This window comes from Symphalangus syndactylus, chromosome 24, assembly GCF_028878055.3.
Source record: "Symphalangus syndactylus isolate Jambi chromosome 24, NHGRI_mSymSyn1-v2.1_pri, whole genome shotgun sequence".
NCBI lineage: Eukaryota > Metazoa > Chordata > Mammalia > Primates > Hylobatidae > Symphalangus > Symphalangus syndactylus.
The window spans coordinates 27,345,890-27,360,152 of record NC_072446.2 but is presented as its reverse complement, the minus strand read 5'-3'; positions in this window follow the sequence as shown (position 1 = coordinate 27,360,152).

Here is a 14,263-nt window from a genome sequence, read left to right as displayed (position 1 = left end):
GTTTACTTTGAATACTTTTATAGTTCGATCTTTACGTTTAAATCCTTGACCTCCTAAAATGTACTTTGAAATAATGGGTGGAGTGGAAATCCAGTATTTACTCCTTGAATTGCTGGTAATCAGTCTAAACATCATTTGCTGAATTACTAACGTTTCTTAAGTGATGTGGAATTCTGCCCTTATCATTTGTGAAATTCTCAAAGGCATTGAGTTTATATTTTATTCCATTGAGGTGTGTGCATTTTCTCACCATTATTGTATGTCCTAATTATGTTGACATATTTTTGTGATAATTTTGGTGGAATTAAAATGTATCATGGGTAACTCTCCCATGACAATTTATCATCAATATTTTCCTGGAAAACCTCAAATGCTTACTTTATCAGTTGGTATGTTCAATTTCATTAATCATTAGATTTTTATCTCATGGGCTTCCAACTTACTCTTCATTGTTTACCACTAAAACCCACTAAAATCTCCATTTTTTTTTTTTTTTTTTTTTTTTTTTTTTTTGAGACAAGGTCTCACTCTGTCTCCAGGCTGGAGTGCAGTGGTGCAATCTTGGCTCACTGCAACCTCTGCCTCCTGGGTTCAAGTGATTCTTCTGTTCAGCCTCCTGAGTAGCTGGGACTACAGGTGCATGCCACCACGCCCAGATAATTTTTGTATTTTTAGTAGAGATGGGGTTTCACCATGTTGGCCAGGATAGTCTCGATCCCTTGACCTCGTGATCTGCCCACCTTGGACTCCTAAAGTGCTGGGATTACAGGCATGAGCCACCACGCCCGGCCTCCATTGTTTTTAAGAGCGCTGTTAGGCTGGATATTTCTTATACTCTGTTCCTAATACTGTCAGTTCCTTAGGGAGGACTTTGGAGCTCTCTATTCTTATGGCCTGCCTCTCACTTCTGGAAAATCACTGAGTTCCTTCTAAGGAGCTGTTTTGGAAAGAGTGGTTCACTTTTTTCAGAGTGACAGCCCTGCTTTACCAACTGGGTTCTGACCATGAGCCAGAACATCCTCTGATGTTGTTGGCAGGCATTCACTGGCATGAAAGCTGTGCCTGGCAAATGAGCTGTGCTGAGGGCTATGGGGGTCTCAGTGTTCTTGACTTACAATGCCTGGGGTAGAATCTCTCCATTACAAGTAGTGTTGGGTGGAAGAATGGAGCTCTGTACCTCTTCATCACACTCACCTGGAATCTCTGCAATATAACCTTGGAATGGGTTTGAGAGATGCTGGCAACCTTCTGCTTCTGGTGAGATATCATAATCCTTTAAAGGGAAGTGAGAGGAAAGAGATTCTCCCATTTCTTGGCTAGATGTGCCCTGAGTGAAGCTTCCCTCATATTGAGCTAGGATATAGAGAATATAGAGTGTGTTATGACTCAAATGCTGTAGATACTCTGTGTTCTTTCAAGGTTTAGTAGAGTTTTAAAAATAAATGTATGCACTTAAGACAATTCCCAGAGACTTCAAGTGGCTGTTTTAAAAAATAACTTTTATCAAGTATGATTGTTTGGTTTGAGGGTATTTCCATGGATCTCCTTACACTGCTATTCCAGAGAAGAAGTCACCAGGTCACTCAACTCTTAGTATCATCTACTGGAAACTGGCTAAGACAGTATTTATGTGCTTCTCTCACAACAACAGAAAGGTAACTACATGACACAATGGATATGGCAGTTGGCTTGACCGCAGTAAACATTTAACTATGTATATGTATATCAAAACATCATGTTGTATACCTTAAATGAGTACAATAAAAATAAAATCTAAAAGAAATAAAATAAAAATAACTTTCACCAGCTGTGGTTGTTGGTTTGGAGTAATCCAAGGAACTCTTCACACCATTCCCTAGCAAGACTCCCCCAATTATTTTCTTCTGAATTTCAAAGAAGTCTATTTGGCTCTGTAAAAATACAAGTAACTGACTGGTTCACAAAACCACTAGGAAACCTAGAAATTCAAGTTAAAAGAAAAGGCAAAAACAAAGAAGTCATTGAATGCAGAATCACAGTCAAAATTAGTCAGATATTGGCCTTTGTGGAGCTCATTGGTGCTACCTCAGAGTAGATGGCCAATATGCCAAAGCCAGATGCTCTTCAATGCATGGGCCATCATTTCCATTTCTCTTCTGAGAAGTCAAATACAGCAGCCATTGCTGTAACTGCCCCAGAAATGAATCTTCGCCTCCTACTATCACTAGCTCCCAAGTGCAGTCCAGAGTTTGTGCGTCTGGTGATCTGAACACGGCATGTACTCACATAAGGTTGTCTCTCAGTGGAGGCAGGGAAAACAAGTGTCCAGACTTTCCTATTCTGTTATAAAAAGTGGCAGAGCCTCTGGATTTCAGGGCTCATGTGGTTAATTCCCCCAAAATAGGAATGACATTCTTATGCTTAGAAGCCAAGAAATGTCTACAACACCCACACTCATTATATCTTGAGGCCTGGAGCAAGGAACACTTTGTATTTTCTTCTCGCAGATTATATTCTATGTAGCCCCATCTGTGCTACCAACTTTCTGTAGGATCTTGGACAATCACTGTCTGCTTCTGATGCTCAGAATACCTGCTAGAAAAAATAATAATAAAAAAAATAAGAAGGGCTTTGAGGTTAGTGGGCCCTCTGTGCATTCATGACTATGATATTCCTTGATTATACAGACACTTGTGCCTCATTCAGGCAACTGTGGATTCTTTGTTGAGGACAGATGAAGAAGGGAAAGAAAGATGAAGGATTCTGGGACCACAAAAAGTGTTTTAAATTACCCAGAGAAAGCAGCTGCAGTATTCTGTGAGAGTTGTGAGTAGAGAAGCCAGAAAGTATTATTTTAGGCACAACTCAACTGATATCACCCTCCAACAAATACCTGGAGTCCTCTGTCAACACAGAACTTTACTGAACCAAGGAGCCCAGATAGCATCTCTCCAGGCTCTGGATGCACCCCAGGGTAGAGTGGTGAACGTCACAGATGACCTCAGGTACATTGGAGCCACTCTCCAGGGCCTTGCAGACTCAGTTCTAGCTAGCCATGTGTGTCTGTCTGTCCCTAGGATCACAGAGTGTCCAGGAGTCAGGCCAAGCCAGGCCCTGAATTCTTTCCAGCTTGTAATAAATGTCCTGAGTCATAATCTTCCATTGAATTTGGAGTCAAAATACCTGCTGACGTATAGAAAACTGCCCTCATCTGACAAAGGAGAGTATTGCTTAGGATTGAGGAGTAAAGCTGAAAATGAAAAAAATCAGTCTGATTTCAAGTCATTTTTCTTTCCATAGGATATAGACTAAGACATGAAGATGCAAGGGTCTTGCTCATAAAACCATTGTTCCATCAGTTTGGCCTGACGCTGGGTGAGAGGGGTAGGGTTATAATAGAAATTCCGGACCAACAGAACCATATAAGTCAAAGTGTGGAATTACAGTAAACCTATTAATTTCAGCATTATTTATGACTGCAAAATGTTGGAAACAACCAAAATACCCATACAGAAAAGAGTGGTTATATAAATGATAGTACAACTATAAAATGAAGTACTGTGTAGCTATTCAAAGGAACATGGAAGATGTCCATGAACTGATGTATGTTAATTATAAATACATTGTGGAATGATAAATTTAGTGTCTTGTAACAATGAATGCAAAATAAGAAAATATCCATTTACCTACTCATTGCAGGTAAAAAGAAAAAAGAAAGGAAAAACCCAGAGACCAATGAGAGTGGTCACCTGTGTGGTCAGGAATTGGTAGAAAGGAAAGAGAGAATGGAGATGGATATCTGATTCTTCTCTGAATATACCTTTATGCACAGATCTGGCTGGGGAGCCGTGTGAAAATTTCACATACTCAGATGAATAAATAAATGAATAAACCCCATGGGACTGGGAGATAATTTGTAATCAAATACAAACTATTTGTTTGACAAACCAACCAACAAAAAAATAAACCGTAGATATGAGAGGACCATGAAGATTAAAGAAACTTCCATTTGTGAAACCACTATAAAACGTAATGAAGATGAATAAACACTCATTACAGAATATCAAATCAACCATTATTATCATGAGGTTTTCTGTACCCCTTTGGTGTCCCCATGCACAGTGATCCCAACCTCATGTGCTTTGTGTTGTGCTCTTGCAAATTCTCTCTTCACCAGGCAGAGGGCCTTGCTTAATCTGCTAGTCCTCGCCACAGCAAGGACTTCAAGAGACTACATAGTCCCATTTTCTCATCTTACAATATCTAGAACTGAGGCTGGAGACAGAAGGAGCTTGCCCAGAATCACTACTAGGTAATCAGCCTCATAAGTGAAAAGACAAATTATACTTTATTTAACTTGCAGTCCTTGAAGTATGAATGAAGCTATAATTGTTTTCATACATGCATTAACTGTTTGTATTATAATTTCTCTAAATACCTGGTGGAGCTCATATCTTACACTCTTTATTAGATGATGTGCCCTTCTTTATTACAGTGAAGAATTTTTTTCAATATACTATGAAATTCACCCTTTATCTGATATGTTTATTAATGTTTTCCATTTTCTGTTCATCACTTTATCTATGGCTGGTTTTGCCTCACAATTTAAACATTTTTATACAGTTTTAAATTTTTTTCGAATTTTATTTTAGATACAAGGGGTACATGTTCAGGTTTGTTACATGGGCATATTGTGCGATGCTAAGGTTTGGGGTATAGATCCCATCACCCAGGTAGTGAACATAGTATCCAATAGATAGTTTTTCAACCCATGCCCACTTCCCCCTCTCCTCCTTCTAGTAGTCTGCAGTGTCTGTTGTTTCCGTGTTTATGTCAGTGTGTGTTCAATGTTTAGCTCCCACTTATAAGTGAGAACATGTGGCATTTGGTTTTCTGTTCCTGCATTAATTTGCTCAGGATAATGACCTCCAGCTGCATCCATGTTGCTGCAAAGGATAGGATTTCATTCTTTTTATGGCTGTGTAGTATTCCATGGTATATACATGTCATATTTTCTTTATCTAATCCACCATTTATGGGCACCTAAGTTGATTCCATATCTTTGCTATTGTGCATAGCAAAGCAATGAACATGAGTGCAGGTGTCCTTTTTGTAGAGTGATTTGTTTTCCTTTTGGTATATACCCAGTAGTGGAATTGCTGGGTCAAATGGTGGCTCTGTTTTAAGTTCTTTGAGAAATCTCCAAACTGCTCTCCACAGGTGGGGCTGAATTAATTTACACACCAACCAACCACAGGGGAAACAAGATATAAGCATTCTCTTTTCTCCACAGCCTACAGCATCTGTTGTTTTTTGACTTTGAAATTTTACAGCCATTCTGCAACAGTCCCCTCTGGAACACCAACCCAGTGGCCTGAGAACTGTTCCTGTCCCCCAGCACCCACAGGGGCTGCTGCTTTCCCTGAATGTGAAGACTCAGAGTGCAAACCTGCCTGACCCAGCCCTCACCTGGCTTTGTTCTACCACCTGCCCTGGTAGCTTAACACAAAAAACAGAAACTCTTGGAAGCTCTATGGCCCCACCTATTGCCTGAGAAACCAGAGGGCAACCTAAAGCAGGCAAAAATCCCACTGCTACTACCATAGCTGGTGCTCTTTTGCAAGCACCACCTCCGGGCTGGAGGCCAACCAACACAGTCCATTACAGCATCTCCCGGTAGAATAACACTGCACCTAGGAAGGAGAAAATGGCTGAGCAATCTCAGCTATCACCACTGCCGGTACCCCTCTGACTAACCAGGAGGTCCTGATTCTGTCCGAGTGACCAGTACAGTACTACTATAACCAGTGTTCGAGAAAACCAACACACTAAGGCTATCAATAACCAAGGAATCTCACAGAGTCTGCATCACTCCCCTGCTACCCCCATGACTGGTGTGGCTACCCACTGCTGGGAGACTTGAGCACAGGCCACATCACCAGATCTCTTGCAGACATTCCCCAGTACTGGCCTGGAGTGTGGCAACTTCACTGGGCAGCTAGATCCAGAGGAACATTCGAGAATTCTCAGTGCCCTACTCTAAAAATGCTGCTATAGTGGCATGACTATTTTAGGGGTGAGCTTGCAGGGTTATTTCTCAGGTCAGGGTTGTGTGCATGCAGTTGGTGGATCAGCCAGTTGTGGTCTGGCTCACTGGCATTGGAACCAGGGTGCCATGATACTGACAGGAAACATGGGTATATGTTTGCTGGGCCAGCCTGAGGCATGCCTGCCAGGAGTGGCATGTGTAGCTGTTTCTCAGTCTCAGGGCATGGATGCACAGCTGCTCAGATAGCCTGAGGTCATGTCTGTCAGGAGCAGCCCACTGGGCTGTTTCTCAGGCCCAAGACATGGGTACAAGGCTGCTTGGGTAGCCTAGTGGCATGTCTGCTAGGGGAGGGAACAGGGCTGCCTCTTTGGCCTTTGACACAGCTGCATGGCTGCTTGGCTAGTCTTTGGGTATTTCTGTGAGGGGTGGCAAGAAGTGGTTTTGTTGGAACAGGGTCGAAGCATGGGGCTTCTCGTTAGGCCTTGGGGCATGCCCACCAAGGCAGACTGTGGAGTTCTTTCTCAGTGGTGAGACAAAGGCCCACAGCTGCTTGGCTAGCCTGGGCATGTCCACCGGGGTGGGCAGTCTGGGGTCATGCCCACTTACGGGTAGCTTGTGGGACTGTTTCGGCCCTTATTTAAAAGATCGGGTCACTGGGCAAGCCATGGATGTATCTGTGGAGGGCAAGGGTGCTGCAGGGCTATTTCTCAGGTATTGAGGGAAGACCATATCAGCTGCTTGGAGCTCAGGGGCCCCTCCTGCTTAGTAGAGGGTATGTGGCAGTTTGGCTAGTTCAAGGACAGGTTTTCTTGGTGCGACTGGACGATTATTCCCCAGCTGAAATGCAGTGGCATGAGTTGGTTTCCCTGCTGTGCCAGAATAGAGTCACAGCCAATCCTGGGCTTGAACTCTGCACAGCTGGGGTTGTGGAGTTCAGCCACTATGTGACCTTGGCGTAATGAAGATGGAGTCCAAATGCTGGAGAAGTGTGGTTGTCAGAAGTTCCAGAGGAGGCTACACTCCAGAGGGGGCTCTGTTGTCAAGACGGGACTGTGCTGCGGCAGCTTGGCCCAAGTGGGTGAGTGGGATGTGGGTAGTGCACACCTTGTGCCTCTAATGCAGGGCAATACAGCTGTGTGAATTCCCAGCAGCTCTCCAAACTGGGCTCAGGACTTTAAAGGACTGTGGGATTCTCCTCTCGTAAGGACAGTACATGTTTGCAGTCACAAGGTGACTGGTGGGGACTTTCTCCTTACATTTTCCCTGCAACAGGAAGACTCTCTTGGCTCCAGACGGATCTGATCAGAGTGGAGGGAGACAGGACTGCAAAAACCAGATGCCTCTGCACTGCCCTCCTGAACTTCTAATCACCACGGTTCATCTCCACTCTCCCATGCACTCCAGCACTCTCCCTTTGACACTCCAACCAAATCTTGGCTGTTTGTTACCTTGACCCTTTCTTCTGGTGGGGATTGGGGATGGGCACCATGGGTCTCTAGTTAGCCATCTTGCTGACTGCCAAATTTTCTATTTCTTCGTAGTTAAATCTTGATAGCTTACACGGGTCTAGGAATTTATCAGTTTCTTCTAGGTTATCTAATTGTTAGTATATAGCTGTCATGAGTCTCTAACAATCTTTGCATTTCTGTGTTATCAGTTGTAATGTCTCCTTTTTCATCTCTGATTTTATTTAATTGAGTCTTCTTTTTTTTGTTTTACTTAGTCTAGCTAAAAGTTTGGTGATTTTGTTTGTCATTTCCAAAAACCAACTCTTTGTTTTATTGATCTTTTGTATTGTGTTTCTAGTCTCCATTTTTATTATTTCTACTATATCCGTATGATTTCTTTCCTTCTAGTGTTATTACGATTCGTTTTCTCTTTTGTTTTTCTTATTACTAGTGGTGCCACATTAGGTTGTTTATTTGAGATTGTTTTCTTTTTTGTGTAGGCATTTATTGCTGTAACTTTCTGTCTTAGAACTATTTTTACTATATCTCATAGCCTTTAATACATTATGTTTCTACTTTAGCTTGTCTCGAAGAAATTTTTATTTCCTTTTTAATTTATTCTTTGACCATTTGGTTGTTCAGGAGCATGTAGTTTGATTTCCATGTATTTGTGTATTTTCCGAAGTTCCTTCTTTTATTAATTTCTAGTTTGATAGTAATGTGATCAGAAAAGATACTTGATATGGTTTCAGTCTTCATAAATATGTTAAGACTTGTTTTGTGGCCTAACATATAATAATCTATTTTGGAGAATATTTCATGTGCAGTTAAGAAGAACATGTGTTCTGGAGTTGTTTAATAAACTTTTCTGTATATGCCCTTAAAGTCTATTTAGAGTGCAGCTTATATCTCATATTTCTTTGTAGATTTTCTGTCTGGGTGATCTGTCCGTTGCTATTACAGGGTTTTGAAATCCTCTAATGATATAGTTTGGATATCTGTCCCCTCCAAATCTCATGTTAAAATGTGACCATCAGTGTTGGAAGTGCAGCCTAGTGTGAGGCATTTGGGTTATAGGGCTAGATCCCTCATGAATGGCCTGGTGCTATCCCTGCAGTAATGAGTGAGTTCTCACTCTCTTAGTTCACATGAGGACTGCTTGTTTAAAAGACCCTGGCATCTTTCTTGCTCCCTCTCTCGCCGTGTGATACACTGGCTCCCATTCCCTTCCATCACGATTAAATACTTTCTGTGGCATCACCAGAAACTGAGCAGATGCTGGCACCAGGCATCTTAGCCTGCAGAACTTTGAGCCAAGCAAACCTCTTTTCTGTATACATTATCTAGTCTCAGGTATTGTTTTACAGTAATGCTAAATGGCCTAAAACACCTACTATTATTGTATGCAGTTGATCTCAGAATATTTGCTTTATATCTTTAGGTGCTTGGATTTGGGGTGCATATGTACTTACAATTTCTGTATTATCTTGCTGAATTGACCTCTTTAGCATTATATAATGATCTTCTTTATGTCTTTTTACATTTTTGACTTAAAGTCTATTTGATCTGATATAAGTATTGTTACTACTGCTCTCTTTTGGTTTCCACTTGTGTGGAATGTTTTTTCCATCCATTATCGTTCAGTATATGTGTGTAATTACCAGTATGGTTGCCTCTTTTAGGAAGCCTATTGATGGATCTTATTTTTTTCCCATTCATCCACTCTAGGCATTTGATTAGTGAATTTGTTTACCTTCAAGATAATTATTCATAGGTAAGGACTTACTACTGCCACTTTTTCATTGTTTTCTAGTTGCTTTGGTGATTCTTTCTTTCTTTCTTTCTTTCTTTCTTTCTTTCTTTCTTTTCTTTCCTTTCTTTCTTTCTTCTTCTTTCCTTTCTTTCTTTCTTTCCTTTCTCTCTTATTGCCTTCCACTATGATTAAGTTAGTTTCTCTAGTAGTATATTTTGATTCTTATTTTTTATTTTTAGGGCATCTATTAAAAATGTTGTCTTTGTGGCTAACATGAGGCCTTTAAAAAACATCCTATAGCTATCACAAGTGATTTTAACCTGATAATAATTTGTTTGATTACAAAACATAAAACTACACCTTACCACCACTTCCCTCCCCACATTTTGATATTTTCATGTCACAGTTAACAGCTTTTATATCCCATATACATTGACAATTTATTGTAGTTATTATTAATTTCAACAGTTTTATCTTTTAACCTTCATACTAAAGATAGAAGTGATTTATACATCACCATTATCATATCGCAGTATTCTGAATTTGACTGTGTAATTACTTTTATTAGTGAGTTCTACACTTTTAGATTATTTTGTATTGCTCATTAGCACCCTTTTCTTTCACCTTGAAGAACTCCTTTAGCACTTCTTGTAAAATAGGTCTGATGGTAACGTACTTCCTCACCTTTGCATGTCTGGGAAAGTTTTCATTTCTCTGTCATTTCTGAAGAACAGCTTTGCTGAGTATAGTATGCTTGGATGGTTTTCTTTTTTTTCATTACTTTGATAATATTATTCCACTCTCCTCTGATCTTTAATGTTCCCTTTGAGAAATACGATTTGATTGCAGCACTATTCATACTAGCAAAAACATGGAATCGACTTAGGTGCCCATCAATGGTGGATTAGACAAAGAAAATGTGGTGTATATACACCACGGAATACTACACAGTCATAAAAAATAAATAAAATAATGTATTTGCAGCAACATGGATGCAGTGGGAGGCCATTATCTTATGTAGATTAATGCATGAAGAGAAAACTATATACCACATGTTCTCAGTTATAGAGGGGAGCTAAATGTCAGATACTCATGAACATAAAGATGGAAATAATACACACTGAAGACTACTAGAGGAGAGAAGGAGGGAGGGAAGGGGACAAGGGTTGAAAAACTAAATGTTGGATATTATACTCAGTATCAGAATGACAGGAAAATTCATACCCCAAGCTTCAGCATCATGCAATATACCCAGGTAACAAACTTGCACATGTGGCCCCTGAATGTAAAATAACAGTTGAAAAAGAAAAAAAAGGTCTGATGTGAAGTGTATTGGAACTGTTTTGCATTTTATTTGCTTCTTTTCTTTTGCTGCTTCAGGATCATTTATTTGTCTTTGATCTCTCACAGTTTGATTATTATACGTCTAGTCTTTTTTGAATTGAATGTGATTGGTGACTGTTGACCATCCTGCACTTTGACTACATATATATATATATATACACACATACATATATATAAAATATATATACACATACATATATATAAAATATATATACACATACATATATATAAAATATATATACACACATACATATATATAAAATATATATACACACATACATATATATAAAATATATATACACATACATATATATAAAATATATATACACATACATATATATAAAATATATATACACATACATATATATAAAATATATATACACATACATATATATAAAATATATATACACATACATATATATAAAATATATATACACACATACATATATATAAAATATATATACACATACATATATATAAAATATATATACACATACATATATATAAAATATATATACACATACATATATATAAAATATATATACACATACATATATATAAAATATATATACACATACATATATATAAAATATATATACACATACATATATATAAAATATATATACACATACATATATATAAAATATATATACACATACATATATATAAAATATATATACACATACATATATATAAAATATATATACACATACATATATAATATATATACACATATATAATATATATACACATACATCTATAATATATATGTATATATATGGGTGTATATATGTATGTGTGTGTGTTTGTGTATATATATATATATATATATATGAACTCCTCAGATTTGGAAAGTTTTCTGTTATTACTTATTTAATAAACTTTCTTTACTTTTCCATTTATCTTTCTCTAACTTCTCTTGAATGCCAGTAAATTGTCCCTTTGCTCACTTAATGCTATTCCATACATCTCATAAGTTTCCTTCATTCTATTCTTTTTTCTTTTTTCCTTTTCTGAGTATATATTGTCAAATTACCTGTATTTAAGCTCACAGATTATTCCTTCTGCATGATCATTTCTGGTGTTAATGCACTGTATTGCACTTTTCACACTTTTCATTTTATTCATTGCATTCTTCAGCTCCTATATTGGCATTAGATATTTTGTTATCATTTTTACCCTTTGTTACATCTCTCTTTCTGGTCACTTATTGTTTTCATCATTTCATTTAATTATTTATCTGTATTTTATAAAAGTTCTCTGAGCTTCCTTAGAACGGCCATTTTAAATTATTTTTCAGGCAGGTCATACATCTCCATGTCTTTGGGGCCAATCAATGGTATCTTATTTTGTTCATTTGGTACCTTATTTTGTTAATTTGGTGTCATCAGTCTTCCCCAATTGTTCTTGATCCTTGTGATTGTGCATTGATGTCTGCACATTGAAGAAGTAGGTACTTATTGAATTGCAGGTAGGTACTTGAATGCAGATATTGAATTTAAGGTAGGTACTTACTCCAGTTTGGCTTTGTCTGAGAATGTCCCTCAACTCTGTCCAGAAATTCTAGGCAGATCATCTGTTCTGGGTTTGTAAGCCTGTGACTGTTTCAGTCATTGCAGCACAAGGAGATGTCATAAACCCAGGACCACCATGGCCAGTTCTGCACCAGGCTGTAACCCATGGCTGCAGAGGCTGGCACAATGATGGACTGCATTCCCAACTCCTCCTCACTGATACCTGCCTACCTATATTGGTTATTCATAATCCAAGGCTGCAGTAGTTGGCTGCCAGTGGTACAGGTAAGAACGCAAGTCTATCTCACAGGAACTATGTGTTCCTCTCTGCTGCTGGGGCAGGTCTTGCTGCTTAGGCCACAAGTATTCACCCAGAGTCACCATGGGTGTCCTCCCAGTGCTGAATTTTGCTATTATAGACTAGTATTGGGTTCTATGAAAAAGTCCAAGCCTTACTTCATTCCCTTCCCCCCAAAAGAAAGCAGCTCTCTCTGCACTGTGCTGCCTGTGATTGGATTAGTGGTGATGCAGGAAACAAAATTGTCTTTCATACCCTCTTCAATGTGTATTTTTAATTATTATGCTATAATCAGGTTCTGTAATCTCTCATCTGGCCTGCTTAGCTTTTGAGAAAGTATTATCATATGTGGATAATTATTAAATTTGATGTTTTGGAGGGTGTAATCTCTGGGGAGTCCTACTCAACCAGGTTTTTCTGCCCATTCCCCAAAAATAACTATATTTGAATCTTTTCTAAGTTGTAAAGTGATTTCCCATAGAATTGAGCAAAATACATTTAAGTCCTCCTGTTTTCTTCTTTTCCTATGAGTATAAAACTTTCAGATTTTTGTGCCAATTTAGTGCACTTTAATATTTTTGCATTTTTTTCATTTGTCCAACAGGACAAATCATTTGATCACTTCATCTTTTCCCCATCATAATTCCATATCTAAGATGTATGCATCACCATACCATTTTTATGCTTTCCAAATCACTGATTTCTGATTTCAACTTTATCAATACATTCCTTTATCATTTGGAAATGGTTTTTTCCACATTTCATTGAATTCAATTCTAATATGAATATAGTAATCACATGTTGTGCTTGGATTGCATTTTTCTGGTTTGTTTTTGCAAATATTGTGCCCCTTTGTTTTATCTGCATCTTTCGGACACTAGATGAGATGAAAGTTTTGTTCATGATCCATAAGTAAGATTAATATCTCAGACTCTATTTTGTATCAGTAAGCTTGGAACAGAACAGTTTCTGGTATTTTCTTAAGGGAAGTGTGAGGAAGATTACAGTGGTTAGCAGACACAGTAATCAATTTTAGTTCAGAACAATATCACCCTACTCTGTTGGGGTTTCTGCAATAAGGAACTACTTGCTGCCTTTGAGGCAAACAGATAAATTTGGTAAGATCTCAGAGTGGCTCATAGAGAAACCATGCAGCTCACATGATTTATGTTTGATAGCATAGCACTTTCATCTGTGGTTGGCCTTTCTCTTTTCCCCTTCCATAGAGCATTGCCTACAGGAAGGTTAAGATTCTAAGACAGAATAATTGAAAATAAGTTTTCAAGCTATCCTTTCCCCAGAACTACCCTCCAAGGTGTTCTGAATGTACACAGGGACACTGTTGGGATGCTTTCTTCTTCTCCTGTGGTCTGCTCATAACAAAGTCTTTATGACTCAAAGTAAAGAAAGCTTCTTTACACTTTTCAGGATGTCACCACAATTGGAAAAATCTATGCTTCTACCAAAGGTGGGAATTTTAGCTTCATGTCCACTCACAATACATTATTCAATTCATTGATTGTGGCAAATATTTCTCACAGCCTGTTTGGGGATTCAGCTATTCACTACTGAAGTAGAAACTTCTTTTAATTAAAAAAAAAATTCTACTGTTTAGGTAGATTTCACGGAAAGAACCCAATTTAGAAACCAGCATTTTTACTTTTTTTCCAACAGTTGTTCCTATCACCATGAAAGCATATTAAAATTCTCTCATCCTTTGAAAACACATCTGGAGCTTACCTCACCCTCCGGATACAGCCTCGGCTCTCATTCCACCATGAATTCAGACTTCCTGAGAAGGTTGCAGCCGGTCTCCATCCTTCAACTGACAACCCAACACAATTGTATTCATCTCTCATTAAAGTTACTAGCAACAAC